Source organism: Chenopodium album, chromosome 1, assembly GCF_948465745.1.
Source record: "Chenopodium album chromosome 1, dcCheAlbu1.1, whole genome shotgun sequence".
NCBI lineage: Eukaryota > Viridiplantae > Streptophyta > Magnoliopsida > Caryophyllales > Amaranthaceae > Chenopodium > Chenopodium album.
Window position 1 is genome coordinate 66727922 of NC_137834.1, and position 17779 is coordinate 66745700.

Consider the following 17779-nt stretch of genomic DNA (forward strand, 5'->3'; position numbering starts at 1 on the left):
GTGCAAGATACGCGTTTCTTAACTCTTTTATCTGTTTAACTAACGCTAGTTTTGCAGGTATCGGCGTTACAAGATTGGTTTAGGATCGCAGAACGTTCTGAATCATTCTCCGTCCTTATCGATACTTTGACTTTTGTTTTCGAAACTTGCGTTTCTCCAAACTCAGTCAAAGTGGGGGCTTCTGTAGACACCCATTTGTGTCTCCCCAAAACCAAACCCAGTGATGAGTGCCTTTCACGTCGAGTCATAATCGAATGAAACGAAAGTGTGGAAAGGTCTAGTGTTGCGGAAAGTTTTATTTTCTTTTCTCTTCTCCCTGATTTTTAAAACTTTATTTTAAGAAAACAGCTAATCCAGTTTGGTTGGTCCATGATATGGGTCCAATAGTGGTGTAGTTGGATGGGGGCTTGCAAAGACCTTTCCAACGATATATTATAAGCCCAATTCCGATGAATATTGAGGAAGTTATGGCCAATTTACTAAACTGGGCCCGGTTTGAGCTTTATGTACGACCCAATGATCTAGGGGAGGGCCTAATATGATTTATCATTGCTAATGCAATTAGGAATGGTTTTAGTCTTCTAGAATCTTCTAGAAGGTTCTTTTAATTCCTAATTCGATTAGGACTTTTCAGAGTTTTAATCAAGATCAAATAGCATTTTCGAAGGAATTATATTATTTTATCTTCTAGTACGGTAAATTTATCAGATTTTCGAAAACGCGTTGAAATCCAGTTTGGCGTCCAACCCCAGGCCTTTGCGCCTGGAACCAGGCTTGGCGCCAGACGCTAGCCATTGGCGCTAGCCACTAGTGCCTGGCGCCAGTTAGCCAGGGTTGGCGCCAATGCTGTTTTGCGATCTTCAGACTCTGTTTTGTTAAATTATCTTTTTTGGCTGATTTTCTCTATAAATATCGTATTAAAACTCCGTTTTCATACACCAACTATCTTCATCATCTACATCTTTCATTCACCAACTCTCTTCATTCACAAGTTTTCTTTCATCAATTCTTAATTAAAAACATTCTTTCTTTAGCATTCATTCTTTCTTGCTTTTTCATATAAAATTCCGCATTCGCAAGATCTAGAAATGCCTAGCCATATTCGAAGTTGCCTTCGCCCTAGGCGTGAAAGGTTTTAATTTATGAGGGTTTGGTCCCAAATCTCTATTTCAATTATTTAATTTAATTGTTTTGATTATTATTTTCCTTGAAGTTACTAACGTGTGTATTTTGTTATTAGAAAGAGGTACGAGGCATCCAAGTAAGTACTTTAATTGATTAATTGATTTATGATGTAGACATCATGTTTATATTGTTATTATGATATTCCTAGTATCATGTCTAGGTTATATTTAATATTAAATATGATTGCTATGATGCCTTTTATTCTCTTCCTAATATTTATTCATGTTAGTATCATGTTAGGGTTAAAGATTTGATTTTTATCGTTTAGTGACATGCTAGGGTTTGTTATTAATCTTGTTAGTATCATGCCTAGGATCTTACTTTTATTATGCTTTAACATGAATATTGTTATAATTATGATTATTAATATTTCTGATTGCTATGATTATTATATTTATGATTGTCATGATTATTATTATTATTATAATTTTATGATGATTATTATTATTATCATGATTATTATTATGTTGCTTGATACATTATTTATTATTTATTGCTTGATCACCTTTATTGCATGTTAAAGGGAATTTTGTACTTGTAATCACGCTTAATAAGATAATTAATATCTTGTTAGGGTTAATGTGATTATATTTCAAGTGATCGCCAATAATAGTTTGTTTGTGCATTATATTCAACCAACATAGATTAAACAGGTTTAGGGTTAACCTCTTGATTGCATGTTAATCAGAAAGCGCACATGAATACGAGCAGAATAAAGTAGAGGCCTATTATTAGGGCAGGTTCAATCTCTTTTAGGTTGGATTTGTACCATCATCCCCGAACCCTTATTTGGTTCATGACCTTATGGAGTTGACGATCTCTTGGATCGTTAAGGGGTGTAACCTTCACCTCGTGAACGGTTTACAAGTTCCTTAAAAAACTTGTTGGCGACTCTTTTGCTCTATTTTCTCCCCTTTTGGACGCCACCGTACTTTAGTGTATGATCACAGTGGGGTTCAAGCTAGTGGGATTTTAAAGGCTTGAAATTATTCCCTACAACTTGCGGCTTGCATTTTTTTTCAAACCGCACTTATAACCAAACCGCACCGCAAATTGCGATTTGGCGGTGCGATTTAGCTACATTTTTTAAAAATTATAAATATTTTGTTAAAAAAAAGACTTTTTATTTTATTTTGTGATTATTATTATATAATATAAACATTAATTTTTTTTTTGTAAACTTTTAATTAGCTAATAGTAAAAAATTACATCATATTTCTAAGCTATTTTATATACTTTTTAATAGAAAATTATAAAATTGTAATAACGGTTTGCGATTTGATGGTCCAAACTGCAAACCGCATCAAAGTGGCGGTGCGGTTTGGAGTAAAATATTTGGGAAACTGCACAAAATCGCAAAAGTGCAATTTGGTCATTTTCAGAAATTGAACCGCAATTTCCAAACAGGAAACGCACCAAACTGCAAAATTGTGGTTTGGTTTGCAATTTGGTGTGGTCCAAACCGCACTCTGAACAACCCTAGTCTTAGGGGACAGAGAAAGTATTGAAATAATACGATTATCAAATTTGGGACGCATCTCAAAAATCAATGTGTGCACACTACTACAAAAAGCGTGTTTTTTGGACGCTTTTTAGGCCTTTTTTCGACGCTAAAATGCGTCGAAAAATTATTTCTCGACGCTGCAAAAAAGCGTCGCAAATCTGTGAGTCGAAAATTTTTCAGGGACACAAAAAAGCGTCGAGATTCTCGACGCTTTTTAGTGTCCAAACTAATATACGAAGCGTCGAAAATTACGTATTTCGCGCATTATCCCAAATGTATGTAGTTTTTTAGCGACGCTTTTTCCTGTCCACATAATCAAATTTAGCGACGCTTTTTGTTGTCTTGCGTTTATTCGTGTCCGCCTATGGTATGGCGGGAAAGTCTTTGAAATTTAAAAATGTGCAATTATGTAGACAGTAAAAAGCGTCTAGATTTATTTTTTAAGCTTTTTTTTTCTTTTATCAAATTATTATCATCATACATACATTATAATTATTTAAATTTATCATAAATTAAATTAATAACATTAAAATAAAAATAAACAAATATTCTATATAACTAGATTAAAAAAAAACAATAATTAATCAACAATAAAAAGAGTACGTAGTTAATTACCAAATTTAGAAAAGAAAACATCAACACAGTACAATCATTAAAAAAAAAAAAGTCGCATATTATAGTATGTAGCTTGTCCCTAAATAAATACATCACTTATATAAGACTAAAAACCAAAATAGATAGATGATGGCCACATTGATCGATATAGTCGCTTGTTGATGCTCAAGTGTCCCGACCTATTCTTTTGTTGCACCTACATTGCCTTTTCCAATCTTCAAAAAAAAAAATAAAAAAATACAAAGTATAAATTAGTACATTACACAATATAGGCTCAAGATTCAACATGTTGTATTTAAACATAGAATTGTGAGTTAAACATAAAAATATAAATGAACAAAAAAAGCAAAAAGGTCTTTCATCAAGAGTTCTTAGTGGACGTCTACTGTCTACTGTCTACTGTCTCACTGTTATTTCATCAAAATGTCTCACTGTTAATGAACAAAAAAACCTAGGGTAAACAAGGAATATACTGGATCATAAAGGAGGGACCAAAAGGCAAGGAAGATAATGTCAAGAAGATATCACAGACATCTAACCCACTCACACAAAATTACAAAGAGTAAACAATGCATAGACAAAAGCACTATAGCTATTGTATTCTTTGAATCATAAAGAAGAAACCCATAAAAATAAATTTTGCTGTAAGTAGATTCAATCATGGACCATTGAAGAAAATGTACGGTCAACATAATGAAACACCCCACTTTTTAGACTTTTATTTCAATAGGGCAACTGGGAAAGCAAGAGTTGGAAGCAAGGTATAGGCTCGATAAGTAAGAACATTTACCACATGCTCTTCTTATTAATCACGTTTGCCTAACTATGATGTTTGTCTTCTTATGGACAGTCTAGCCAATGTAACCAATCTCATCTTCCTTATGGTCATTTGTGGAATACGTGTCGGGTAAGGGCATCTTTCAACAACATTGCACCATATTTGTTTTGCTAGATTTAAAAATATTAAAGATTTTTATTTTATTTCTACCTTAAGTTTAAGCTGCATGGTCAGTGCCCTGGTAGCAGTAGTATGGAGCTTTAGTGGACGTAATTGTATGAAGTTGAGACCATTTTCTGTTGCTTGTCAATCCTAGGTGCTAGGTTTGCATAAACTTATTTAGTTATGGAGCTGACATCCATGCTGAAATCCTTGCAGATTGAAAATGCTCCATTAGAAAGCCATTTACAAAGCATTCTCAGCATGCTCCATCAGTTAGAGCCATTTACAAAGCATGCTCCATCAGTTAGAGTTCCTCACATTCTCAGCCAGCAGGTAATTCTTACACTATATTACAGAAAATAAAAAGTTAATCATGGTTTTTATGCTTCTACTACTGGTGCTTAATTCTTTTCTATTCACCATTGTTTATCTTGGGTGAGCTAACTCACTAAACTAATTTGAAGTAGTGAAATGATTAAAATCATAATTGATCCATGAAGATCTCAAAGGCATACATTATATTTTTAAGGAAAAAAGATAACCCAAAGTGCTAGACAATCATATCCAAGTCTGAGCAACATAAGTATATATGCTATATTGAAGGGAATAAGAGTTTCTACAGCTGAAGATCTCTTACCTTTTCTAGGAACCAAACAATATAATACAGAACAAAGGCACCCACTATATTCAATGATCCCTATACTCTATCTATCCAATAAGTTAAGACTATATGTATAAAAGTCACATTCATACAAACACTTAGGCAGGGGAGCAAGTAAAATCATCAGACCTCAGTTCATACTTCATATAGATATATATACATCAGCTTTGTTTGATTTCATCTCACTTTCATTTTACTTGTCTTATTTATTCATCCATCTTTTATGAGAAATTTTGTATTTTTTTTTTTGTAAAAATTAGAGCAAGTAAAATCATCAGACCTCAACAATAACATAATAAATTCAAAATGGGGGAGGTAACAACTCTAACAACAAAGACATTTTTATCCCCAAACTTCAGCCATAATAAAGCTCAAAGTCAAATTGATGATAGCTAAAAGCAAACTAACAAAAGCAAACAACAACAACACTTAAGAACAACAAACATCAATGCATCATAGTTGAAATAACAAGAACTGAATTCCAGAACTGATTTTCAGAGCTGCAATTCAGAACTGAATTCCAAAACTGATTTTCAGTTCTGAAGATCAGCTCTGCATTCAGTTGTGAGTTCAGTTATTGAATTCAGCTCTGTATTCAGTTCTGAAATTCAAGTTCTGATGTCAGTTCCGAAATAAGAGCAACAACTCAAGTTCTGATTTTCACACAAGCTCAAGTTAAGACAAGTAGTATAAAAGCAGCAGGGGAGCAAGACAAGCAGTAGCAGGGAAGCAGGGCACACACACACCCACACACACACAACACACATCACAAGCAAGCATTCACACAAGCTCTAAATGTTACCTGATGTTTTGCCTTTCCTAAGAATTCAGATGCTTTGTTTAGAAGACCCGGAGATGCATTCCCTTGACGAACTGCATTCCCTTGACGAACTGCATTCCCTTGACCCGGAGATGTTATCTGAGAAAATTGTCCAACAAGCGCTTTAAGAAGAAGATTGTTGTGTCCGACCTCGTCTTTCAGCTTTTCATTTTCTTGAGATAGTGTATCATTTTTTTTTGTGCAAAGCATTCACTTCTTCTTTAACACTATCCATCACAATAGTCCTCTTTTGAACTTTTCCATAGCCTTCCTTCCTTAACACACCACGTACTCCAAAAATGTCCCCCTTTTTAACCCCTAGTCCGTAACCCACCGGACGATCGGGAATCTCATTGCCATACATAGTTTGCTGAAATGCTTCATCTTCGAGCTCTTGTTCAGACATCTTAGGGTGCACCATCCTCAACTCTTCAACCTTAGCTTTAACATCATCCTATACCAACATTTAGGAGTAATGTAAGACCACAAGTAACACATAATCACACCACAAAATCTACACAAAATGATACCAGAAATCTGTCACAAAAACATACCACAAAATCTTGAGTGACTGTGTCAAGAAGAAATTTTCCGTCTTTACCCGCATGGGTTTTAATCCACAGTGCTAACAAGCTCATTTTTTGTCCATGTTCATCTTCCTATAAATAATAAGGCAAAAAAAGCATTAAATATGTGTACAATAGTATATAACGCATATAACTTGGCTTTGGTCTTACTAATATCCTAAGTAAATATAAAATTACATATATATTCCATACATAATCAGCTTGTTGGTTTGCAAAACTTTTAGAGCCATGTATGAATCTGATTTTGACAAGCTCGTGCCTTTTTACCGCATGCTGACATAGTCTGCAATCACATTTTCAGATTTTTTTAGTTAGAGACTAAATAATGTTTAATAGAGTAAACAATAAGGTAAATATTGTCCTTACTTTCCCGTAATCCGAATCCCAATATTTTACCAACTTAACCCAGTTACTACTGGTAATTCCATGTGGCACATTATTACACATATCATCCAATTTCTTCTCTAGTGGCTTGTAATGAATCGGTTTTAGAGAATATTTGAACTGCCTCCAACATTTATTGGCACGCTTGAGAGCTTGGTTGTCATATTCCACACCAGGAGGAATCACAAAACGGTCCTTCGGTAAAAATAATTAGTTAAAAATATAAATCAGTAAGTAATCTATTAGAAGTAAGAGACCGTCTAAGTATGTGTGTTTAGGCAATGACAAGGGATGTCTTGGGGATGAATATACTTACTCTTATGTCTTAAATTATTTTCCCTTTAAATTGCTTGTCGATTGCTTTCCAATCTTTTTCCCCAACTGGACAATGTGACTCCATCTTCGCAATCATACTAATGAATTTAACCAAAATATGTCCACCCTTCCTAATTGGCTGGCATAAATCATTGAATTCGACATAGTACTGGACGCCGTTATTACTCCATACGTCAATTGGCAGAATAATACCACTTACTAATGTAGTATTACCCTTGGCATATAAATAAAATAACAAAATTAAGTTAAAAGAAATAATCAGTTAAGTGAACAATATGTTCTAACAGAGAAGCAGATAAAATTTTTTTTAAGAAAAAATCTACAAAATAACCCAACCCTGTAGCCAATGAATTTTGCAAATACACACACACAAGCTGCAATTCAGATCTGATGTTCAGACCTGAATTCAAAACTGAATTCCAAAACTGAATTCAGATTTGAATTTCAGTTCTGATTTCAGTTCTAGAATTCATTTCTGATGTTCAGAGCTGAAATCAAAACTGAATTCCAGAATTGAATTCAGATTTGAATTTTAGTTTTGATTTCAGTTCTAGAATTCATTTATGATGTTCAGAGCTGAAATCAAAACTGAAATCCAGAACTGAATTCAGATTTGAATTTCAGTTCTGATTTCAGTTCTAGAATTCATTTCTGATGTTCAGAACTGAAATCAAAACTAAAATCCAGAACTGAATTCATATTTGAATTTCAGTTCTGATTTCAGTTCTAGAATTCATTTATGATGTTCAGAGCTGAAATCAAAACTGAATTCCAGAACTGAATTCAGATTTGAATTTCAGTTCTGATTTCAGTTCTAGAATTCATTTATGATGTTCAGAGCTGAAATCAAAACTGAAATCCAGAACTGAATTCAGATTTGAATTTCAGTTCTGATTTCAGTTATAGAATTAGCATGTACTGGATCAAAAAAGAAAGCATGATACACATATCATATGTGTGTCTCAAAATCTGATCTCATAATGCAGTAAGGAAAAATAAAAAAAAATAAAAAATAAAAACAAAACAAACATGACATTAGCACAGAACACATATCATAGAGACTCAATTCAAATGTCAATTAGCATGTACCTCGACATAACAAGCATAATTTACTTGAAAAATTAATTATGCAGCTCAATACAAGTTTCAAGATATAAACAATTCCATATATCCAAATTTAGAACAAGTTTGACAATGATATGTAAAATACATATGCATGTGTAACACGTATAACACAAGCTAGCCTCCACCCCCTCCCCCCACAATAACAAGCAGCAGCAACATGGCAGGATCACACCACAACAACAACAAGCATCAGCAGACAACTTTAATAGAAAACATTTACCTATGGTTAGAACCTCCTCCTTGTCGTCAAAATCAATGTCTACAGGCCAATCCGGAAGTGCTTTTGGTCGTAAGGACTTAGATTGTTTCGAGATCTCTTCTGATTCGTTTCCATTTTTTTGTCTTTCATGATTATCCTGTGGAGCTGTAGCTGAAGTTTTCACAGCATCTGTTTCACGGTTCCGGATTCCTCGTGTAGCAGGTTTTGGGCGCTCGGGAGGTTTAAGAGAAGTAGAAGGGGAGTTCAATGAGTCTGGTGCAATTAAATGTGGAATATTAGGTGGGAGTTTTGCTGGGTATTTATTCTGATAACCTGATGTAGCTACCTCTTTGACTGAACTCGATGTTGAACCAGGAGGGTTTTTCCAAATGGATCCTAAACTATTAGGTGGTTGTTGGTCAGATGTTGTAGTGGTAATGGGTGGAGAAAAAGGTCCCCATTTGTCATCCTTAAGTACCTCATTCTGTGGTAATGGGTGGAGAAAAAGGTCCCCATTTGTCATCCTTAAGTACCTCATTCTGTGGTGACTTAGTAGCTTGTTTTTTGGTAGGTTGTGAAACAACTTCAGTAGCATTTGACTTAGCTGTGGCAGCAAGTATTTCCCTTGCTCTCTTGCTTCTATAAGTCATCTTTTACCTGATAAAACCATAAGACAAGCTACATTAGTTTGTCAAAACTGATATAAAGACAAGACATAAAATGAAATACAAACTATACTTCTAAACTGAAATACAAAATAAACTGATATAAAGATCTAAACTATATATCTAAACTATATAGTTCTGAACTATAATCACAATATCACAATTACAGTGGGTTCATTACAAACAACAACAACACTTAGTTCAATTACATTTCTGAGCTGATGTAATCACAATATCAGTGGAAAGTAAAGACACTATATATAGACAAAACTGATATAAAGACAAGACAATATATGTACAGCTAAACTAAACATCTAAACTAAAATACAAAATAAGAACAACAATAATCAATGCATCAGAGTTGAAATAACAGGAAATAAATGTGACCAAAAGGACAAAATCTGATGTTCAGAGCTGCAATTCAGAACTGAATTATTCCAGAAATGAATTCCAGAACTAATTATTCCAGAAATGAATTATTCCAGAAATGAATTACTGATTATTCCAGAAATGAATTATTCCATAAATGAATTCCAGAACTGAATTATTCCAGAAATGAATTCCAGAACTGAATTTAGTTTTTGAATTCAGCTCTGAATTCAGTTCTGGATTCAGTTTGGAATTCAGTTTTAGAATTCAGTTGTTATTCGACCAATAAGAAACCGAGACGATAATACTACTTAGTACCATAAAAACAGAAATTAAGTTAATAAAATGCAAACTTTGATGAATTATAATAACTAAATGAAATATAAAAATACACACCCATCCAAATTTATGAACTCAAATCTATAATAAATTATAAAATTTGTAAACAAATTATTCAGGTATATCAAACAAGTCCATAGGCTTAGTTTTCACAACATGACACCACCCTTTTTGTATCTAATCCTCAATTTAAAAAACTTGTTTTGCTTGAGATGAGAAAACAAATGGATCATCACGCAAAAATCGACCAGTGTGCATCAACTTTGAGAAATTGATATGAACACTTCCATTTGGATTTGTTTTGATACCCCTACGGATATCGACCCAATCACAACGAAACAATACAACCTTATAAGAACCATAATAATCTAATTCCAAAATGTCTTTGAGTTTTCCACAATATTCGTGACCCTTTGCTTCCACCATGATTCCTGAATTCTGAGTTATTCGAAATCGCTCACAATCAACAATATCAAATTTGTAACCATTGATAATAACACTTTTCATCCTTTTCCCACGGTTACTCAAGCCACCGGCTAAGGCTTTTCTTAACTTTCCTTCTACCGTGCTATCATCTAAATTATGGACCTATAATTCGAGAATAATAAAGTTAGAATTAGAAAGTTGTATAATATGAAAATAAAAAGACCCTAAATGTAAAAGCATATGACCTGGCTTTGCAACCAATATGCAAATTCATCAATTATCCACTGATTTTCAATAGATTCATCAGCTTGACTTCCTCCAACGTCATTCTCTTGCCTCTTTAATTTTAAGAACTCACTATCGAGATTGTAAATTTTATGTTAGTAACAAGTATATATTGGACGCTTTAACTAAACTCATAATGCTACTTACTTGAGCACCGAGGTTAGTTCATCAGAATGAAGTAAAACATAGCGATGAGCTTGTTTTAAACTTCTATCATCATCCAAACGGACATTTTCTTTCTTTCCAACAACACGACCACCAGAGTTATACAAATAGTTGTCAATGTTTGATACACCATCCTCATTCCTGCTAGGTCTATTGAACATAGTCTTAACACTTTCTAAATATCTCGAACAAAATGCAATTGTCTCCCACAAAAGGTAACCTTCCGCTATAGATCCTTCCGATTGCGCTTTATTGCTTACATGAGATTTCAAAAAGGCCAAGTACCTTGAATTATAGTAACGATTTTGTATGTGAATGTGAAAGAATAAGGAAAATTATTATTTAAAAATTAAATAATACAAATAAATAGAATATTAATAAAAATAATAATAATAAAAAATAATAATAATAATAATAATAATAATAATAATAATAATAATAATAATAATAATAATAATAATAATAATAAGTACCTTTCAACAGGATACATCCATCTATAATGAACCGGTCCGCCTAGTCTTACCTCTTCCACTAAATGAATTAGTAGATGAACCATGATTGTAAAAAATGTTGGTAAAAAATCTTTTTCAAACTTGCAAAGAGTCAACACGAGCTTTGATTGAATGGTATCTAATTCTCTTGTATCTATAGCAGTTGAACATATCTTTTTAAAAAAGTCAGACAACTCCTCAAGCAAGTCAATAACTCTTGTGGCATTCGACGCCCTTAAAGCAACCGGGAGGATATCTTGCATGAGAATATGATGGTCGTGACTTTTCATATTAATAAGTTTCCGTTGCTTTAGATTCACACATCTTTGCAAATTAGATCCATATCCATCAGGAACTTTCATCTTTTTCAAGACTTTCAAAAATCATTCTTTCTCCTCGTTAGACATGGTGTATGCAGCCGGCGGGATGTAACCTTGAGGGTTGATCCATAGATGAGGTTTTATATTCAAATTTTATAGGGCTTCTCTGCCACTCTCATCATCCCTACTATTATCCATATCTAAAAGAGTTCCTAATAAAATATCGAACACATTCTTTTCAATGTGCATAACATCTAAATTATGTCTAAGAGGATTATGCTCCCAATACTATAATTCAAAAAATGTACTTCTCTTTTTCCAAAGAACATCATCACCATCGGGATCGCAATCATCATCAAGTTCATTGGCAGCTTTTCTCCCTCTTTTTTTAGGAACTTTTTTTGTCTTCCCAAATACATACTTTACCCCTTCTTGTTGCTTCAAAACTTTGGTCCCGCTGGTACGAATCGGAGCAATACCATATTCTTCTTTCCCATCAAACAAATTAGCTTGTGAACGATATATGGGTGATCAATAGGCAACCATTTTTGGTACCCAGGGTAGATAATTTTGCCACCAAATCTATCTGAATTAGTAGAATGAGTGCAAGAAGGACAAGCTTTGTAGCCTTTCGTACTCCAACCTGACAACATAGCATAAGCCGGAAAGTCATTAATAGTAGAGTTTAGGGTTGCTCGCAGTTTGAAGTTGCTTCCACTATAAGAATCAAAAGCATCAACACCTTCCCACAATAATTTCAATTCATGGATTAGTGGTTGCAAGTACACATCAATATCCATACCGGGACCAAATTTACCAGGAATAATTATAGAAAAAATAAAGGATGATGGTTTCATGCAAAGCCATGGTGGTAAATTATAAGGAATGAGGACCACCGGCCATGTACTATAATTTGTGTTCATAAGACGATATGGATTAAAACCATCACTCACTAGGCCTAATCTAACACTTCGAGGATCAGCGGCAAACTCTGTATTTTTTTCATCAAATTTTTTCCAGGCCTCGCCATCAGCAGGGTGTCATAGAATCTTATCATCCTTACGATTAAAGTGCCATCTCATGCCCTCTGCAGTTTTAGATGACATGTAAAGCCTCTTTAATCTAGGGATAAGGGGAAAGTACCGCATTACTTTAGCTGCCTCGCCTTTCTTACATGCTTCTTTTCCTTTTTCATTTACATCACCCTCCTTTCCCTTCACATTTTTCCACCTTGATGTATGGCATATATGACACTCACTTTTATTTGCGAATTCGGCCCAATATAACATGCAGTCATTTGGACATGCATGGATTTTCTCATATCCTAACCCTAAATCATTTATTATCTTCATGCCTTCATAATAGGACGATGGAAACTCCTTAATATTGGGAAATGCGTCAATTAGAAGTTCAAGTAACTTATTAAATGACTCTGCAGACCAATGGAACATACACTTTAGGTGAAACAAATGCAATAGAAATGAAAGTTTCGAAAAAGTAGTACACCCCTCGTACAGGCCTTTTTCAGAAGCTTCCATGAGATTTTTATACTTTGCCTGTTCTTCATTTGAGAAAGTTGATTGATACTCATCATCTACCTCGCGATAAATCGTAAACCCCTCATCCATGTCATATGAATTGTCATCTTCAATACTTTGTTCATTAAATGATGGATCTTGAGTTTTGTCGGTTTGTCGCGTATTAACTCTAAAAGCTGCTCTTAGTAACCCGTCCATATCATCTCAACCTACTGCATTTACTTGATCATCACTTAGATCATAGGTCTTACTCACTTCATCTTTACAATGAAATATCCAATTTCTATAGTTTTTATAAAAACCATAAAATAAAATATGGCCTCCAACTTCTTCTACAGAATTCGTTTTATTTAACTTGCACTTATTACATGGGCATTTAGTTTCACGTGTATTTGGTAAAAGAGTCTCTTTAGCAAGTTTCAAGAACTTCATGCAACCTTTAAAATAACCGGGATCACCTCTTGGTAAATCAATCCAACTAGTATCCATGTCTACAAAAAAGTATATAATTAATTGCTAATTAAAAATAACGACATTAAAAAAAATAAATAAAAAAAATCATGTTACAAGGATCCTTAAACCAATATATAATAGGGACATCACTTTCACTAAGTAAATAGACATCCATCAAAGTTATAATATCAAGAAGTTTATCCACTTAAAAATAACGTAAGTAATTCAAGCCTACAAAGTTGTTGAGGGGTGAAAGAAGAAAATTAGTAAGAAACATACAACAACAAAAATAAGTCATGCAAGTTCGATGAATTTCTTATTCAACAAACCACACTGGAAATCTACAAAACATGACTCCAAGGCAATAGGCACACGTTTTTCAAGTAATTAAAAGATAGTGTCACATGAAACATCCAATTAGGGAAATCTAATAAAGCCTACACAATTGAAATAAGTATATGACATACACGTACTAATCAAGCCACAATCTTTAAAAATGTATCCTAGTTTGAGCTAATGTCTAAGGTAGAGTGTACCTTCTTTTGCCGCAAAAGTAATTGTGCGTTTCAAGCTACTGAACAAGGCTGAAAACAGAAAAGGTAGTGTTAGTAAGCTTTAACATAAGATTTTGCTTGGGTGGATAAAAAGAAACAACAAGATCTGGAATTATCACCTCTATCCAATATGTAATTCTAGCAGTCTGGTGAGCATTTGAGCAATTTAATAAAGAATCAAAACTATCACCAATCTGGAAAACTAAAACTACAAGATCAGAAGGTCTAAGATAAATGGATACATGTAGATTAAGATTGGAGAGATAAACTTTACAATCACAAAAAATGCTGCAATCTAGAGATGATAACAAATTTTTTTTTTTTGGGTGAGCAGACTATATACAGAGAAATTCACAAATTGGCTTCGATCTTCTTTAGCTATGCCATGAATTTTCACACCTTGAGCTCTTTTAAGTGTCGAGATGAAGTGGACTTTCTTTTTTTGAAGAACCTGATCTAATTTTTTGGGTGAAAAAACAAATTATGCTGCCTGAGAGTCTATGCACGTCACACTAGCCATGTAACTTCAGGAAATGTTCTTTTATCAATTGAGGGGGGTATTTTGCAAGGATTGGTTATTATATATGCCTGACAGTCTATGCACGTCACACTGGCCACTCGGCTTTGGTATAATGTGTGTTATATGAGATAAATTGCATAGATAAAATCAGTTCTGACTGGATTGCATGAAAAATATAAAATTGTCTGCACTGCATCATGGGATATTCCCTCTCCTGATAGCCTAAAATTTCTGTAGTAAACTTATTTTAGACTCACTGTTGTATGCATTTTGCAGCCGAGAATCCCATTTTTACCTGTTTTTGCCTCAATGAAAAGGCTAGTCCGGTACAACTTGGGTTCTGTTGCTGTTGGCTCTTTGGTTCTATCTTTTGCGGAGTCAATCCGCTTTATACTAGAGGCAATTCGACGCAAGCTGAAGGTTTCCTATACTACGCCAGATAATTGGTTTGGGAAGATAGTCCATAATTCTTCCAATTGTTGCTTAAAGTGCGTTGAGTGGACCATCAAGTCAGTGAATCGTAATGCCTATATAATGGTAAGGTGGTACATATCTTTCAGTTTGCTTCTAATTTTCATTTAAGCTGTTAAGTTGTCTGCCTAACCTAGAAAGACCCTGATAGTGTTCAAGACCAATCCTCTTTACCTTTTTTAGTAGAATGCTCTTTATGAAACTGATTCATTAAACAGTCTGCAGTGTTTTATTAAATAGAAAAGGTTTGCCTATAGCACAAGGATCAATTGGAAACAACCTTCCTATTAGCTTTAAAAGTTTGGCTACATACACATGAGGGTCTGACCCTCTTACTCCGCATGCGTTGAGAGCCTCTGCAGTGACATTAATCTTGTTTATCTTGATCTCCTCACATTAAAGAAGGGTCAAGCCTGAAGTTATCGCTGTTCACAGGAATGTCGTATGTTATACTGTTATTTTCATTTGGTAGAATTAAGAATGACCATCCCCCCCCCCCCCCCCCCCTTTTCTTTATTATATTATTTATTTATATTTTATTTTATTGTGTTTAAATTGCACTCATGCTAGTTTTTAGTTTTCAGCTATAATTAAAATCAAGACAGATCTAGAAAATGCAGTTTCTAGTTTTGTTCTTTGAATTTAACATGGCTTTTATAAATACGAGTAATTTTAATTTCATGGTAAATACTTGTATTATATAACTTGAAATCACAGAGGCAAAAATTAAAAGCTACCAATTTTATTCAATAGCCCATTCAATAGCTTTAGGAAATTCATGATTAATCTGTCCTTAGAATGAGTTTTGGTATCTGGAGATGCTTTTGTTCACTGTTCTAGATGTTATTCATTATTAAATGAATTATGGTTACATCATGAACTCCAAGTCACCATTTGACCATATTCTAGAGATCAGCCTCTAAAGTCAGGTTCATGTTTTTCAATTGTCCTACAAAGCTATCTTAATATGTAGCTAAGCAATGTGTGTGATGTTACTCTTGATTCCATCAAATATCTCATAAATAATGAAAGACATTTTTTTCAGCCTGGCTATTCTGTATGAAATCCAATAGCAATTAGCAGGTTTTGTAGATCTCAATGTTACATTTTCTAAAGCAGTCGCTTATGGCCTTTTATTTTAGCATGCGGCTATTATGCCATACAGGATATTCCCAAGTTCATATTGTTCTATTAATGCACTGCAACTTTAATGTGTAATGACTAATTTATTTAGCTCTGACCAGAAAAATCAAAGCCTATAAATTTCATATCAAAAACCATAAAATTCAAAGCCTATAAAATTCATATAAAAAACCCATAAAATTCCAAACTAAAACCCTAAAAAACGACATAAAAATCATAACAAAAACCAAAAAAACTACTTAAAAAAAAAAACATGGAAACCATGGATATGAAATCAGAATTCACGAAAAAAACAACATAAAAATAAATTAAATTATCTAATTAAGGGCAAAAAATTACCTCGCAATAAGAGCTCGATTCTTGTTCTACCCCAACTCAAAATCGAAGACATGCAAAGAAGAATTCCTAATATTAACGAAATTTAGAGAATTGTGAGATATTAGGGTACCAAAAATGATAGATATATACCTAGCAACAATATTGTATAGCAAATTGTAAGTTGATACCTAAAATTATTGAAAGTGACGAGCAAAAAACCCCCAAATTCCTTGAAGATTAGCAAACAAAATTGCGAAAAATTGTCGCTGATGAAGGAGTCGTGGGTTTAGAGGAGATGAGCAGCGCAATTGAGCAGTAGTCGTGGGCGGTTTAATTGAATTGGGAAATTTGGGGAACCCGCTAATATTTTCATTAAAAGTTTCAAAATTGCGAAAAAAATAACTCACGTGCATAGCATGTGAGTTTCCCGACAATTTTATGTGTCGATACAATTTTCGACTCTATAAAGCATCGAGAAAAGGCGGTACCAAAATTCGTACACTGACGCCATATCAAAGGCGTCGCAGCAAAAGCGTCCAAAAAGTACGCTTTTTGTAGTAGTGGCAACAATGTAATTAATGTTTTTTTTACCCTAATATTTTCATTTATAGCTCTTTTATCTAAGTATGCTGGAACTTTGTTATTATTGCCTTTTATCAATGTAAAAATCAATAAGAAAACTTGAGTATATTTACCGAACGACTGTGCATTTAAAGTTTTTTTTTTTTTAAGGCGATCGTTGATTGAATCTGCGATATAATTAGTTTTAATTCTAATGTGTTATGTACTTGTGTTGGAATTCCATTGGTGGATCTATATGTGTGCATAAATAAAATTAAATTCAGTTTTTTTTTTCTTTTTTTTTTTAAAAAAAAAAAAATTTAGGCTACAAGCTTAAAACTGGCACTAAAACGCTGAAAGTGTAGTAGCAATATCAAAGAGACCGGTCATCTGTAATAAGCGGTCTCTTTGATCATTTTATAATTAAAGACAACAGTTATCTTTATAACCGTTCTCTTAAGTTATCTCCTTCTTTATTTTTGCTTTTTCTTTTTCTTGATTCTTTTTATATCTTTTATGTGTGCAACTAATTTTTAAATTTTTCTGTAAAGTTTCTCAATTAAGTTAAAAAAAATCATAAAGTTAAGTAATAGTTTTATAGTACCATTTGTTTGTAATATGTCATTTGTACTACTTTCGGCTTGTAAGTTGGAATTTTTATTATTTACTATTTGGTTGTAGTATGGATTTCCTATTTCTAGATTGAAATCAATTTGGTTATTTATAATTTTTGGCTTGAAATTAATATGAACTAAATCTGGGGGAAAAAAATTGTACTTCACAAGTGATCAATAATTGATGATGA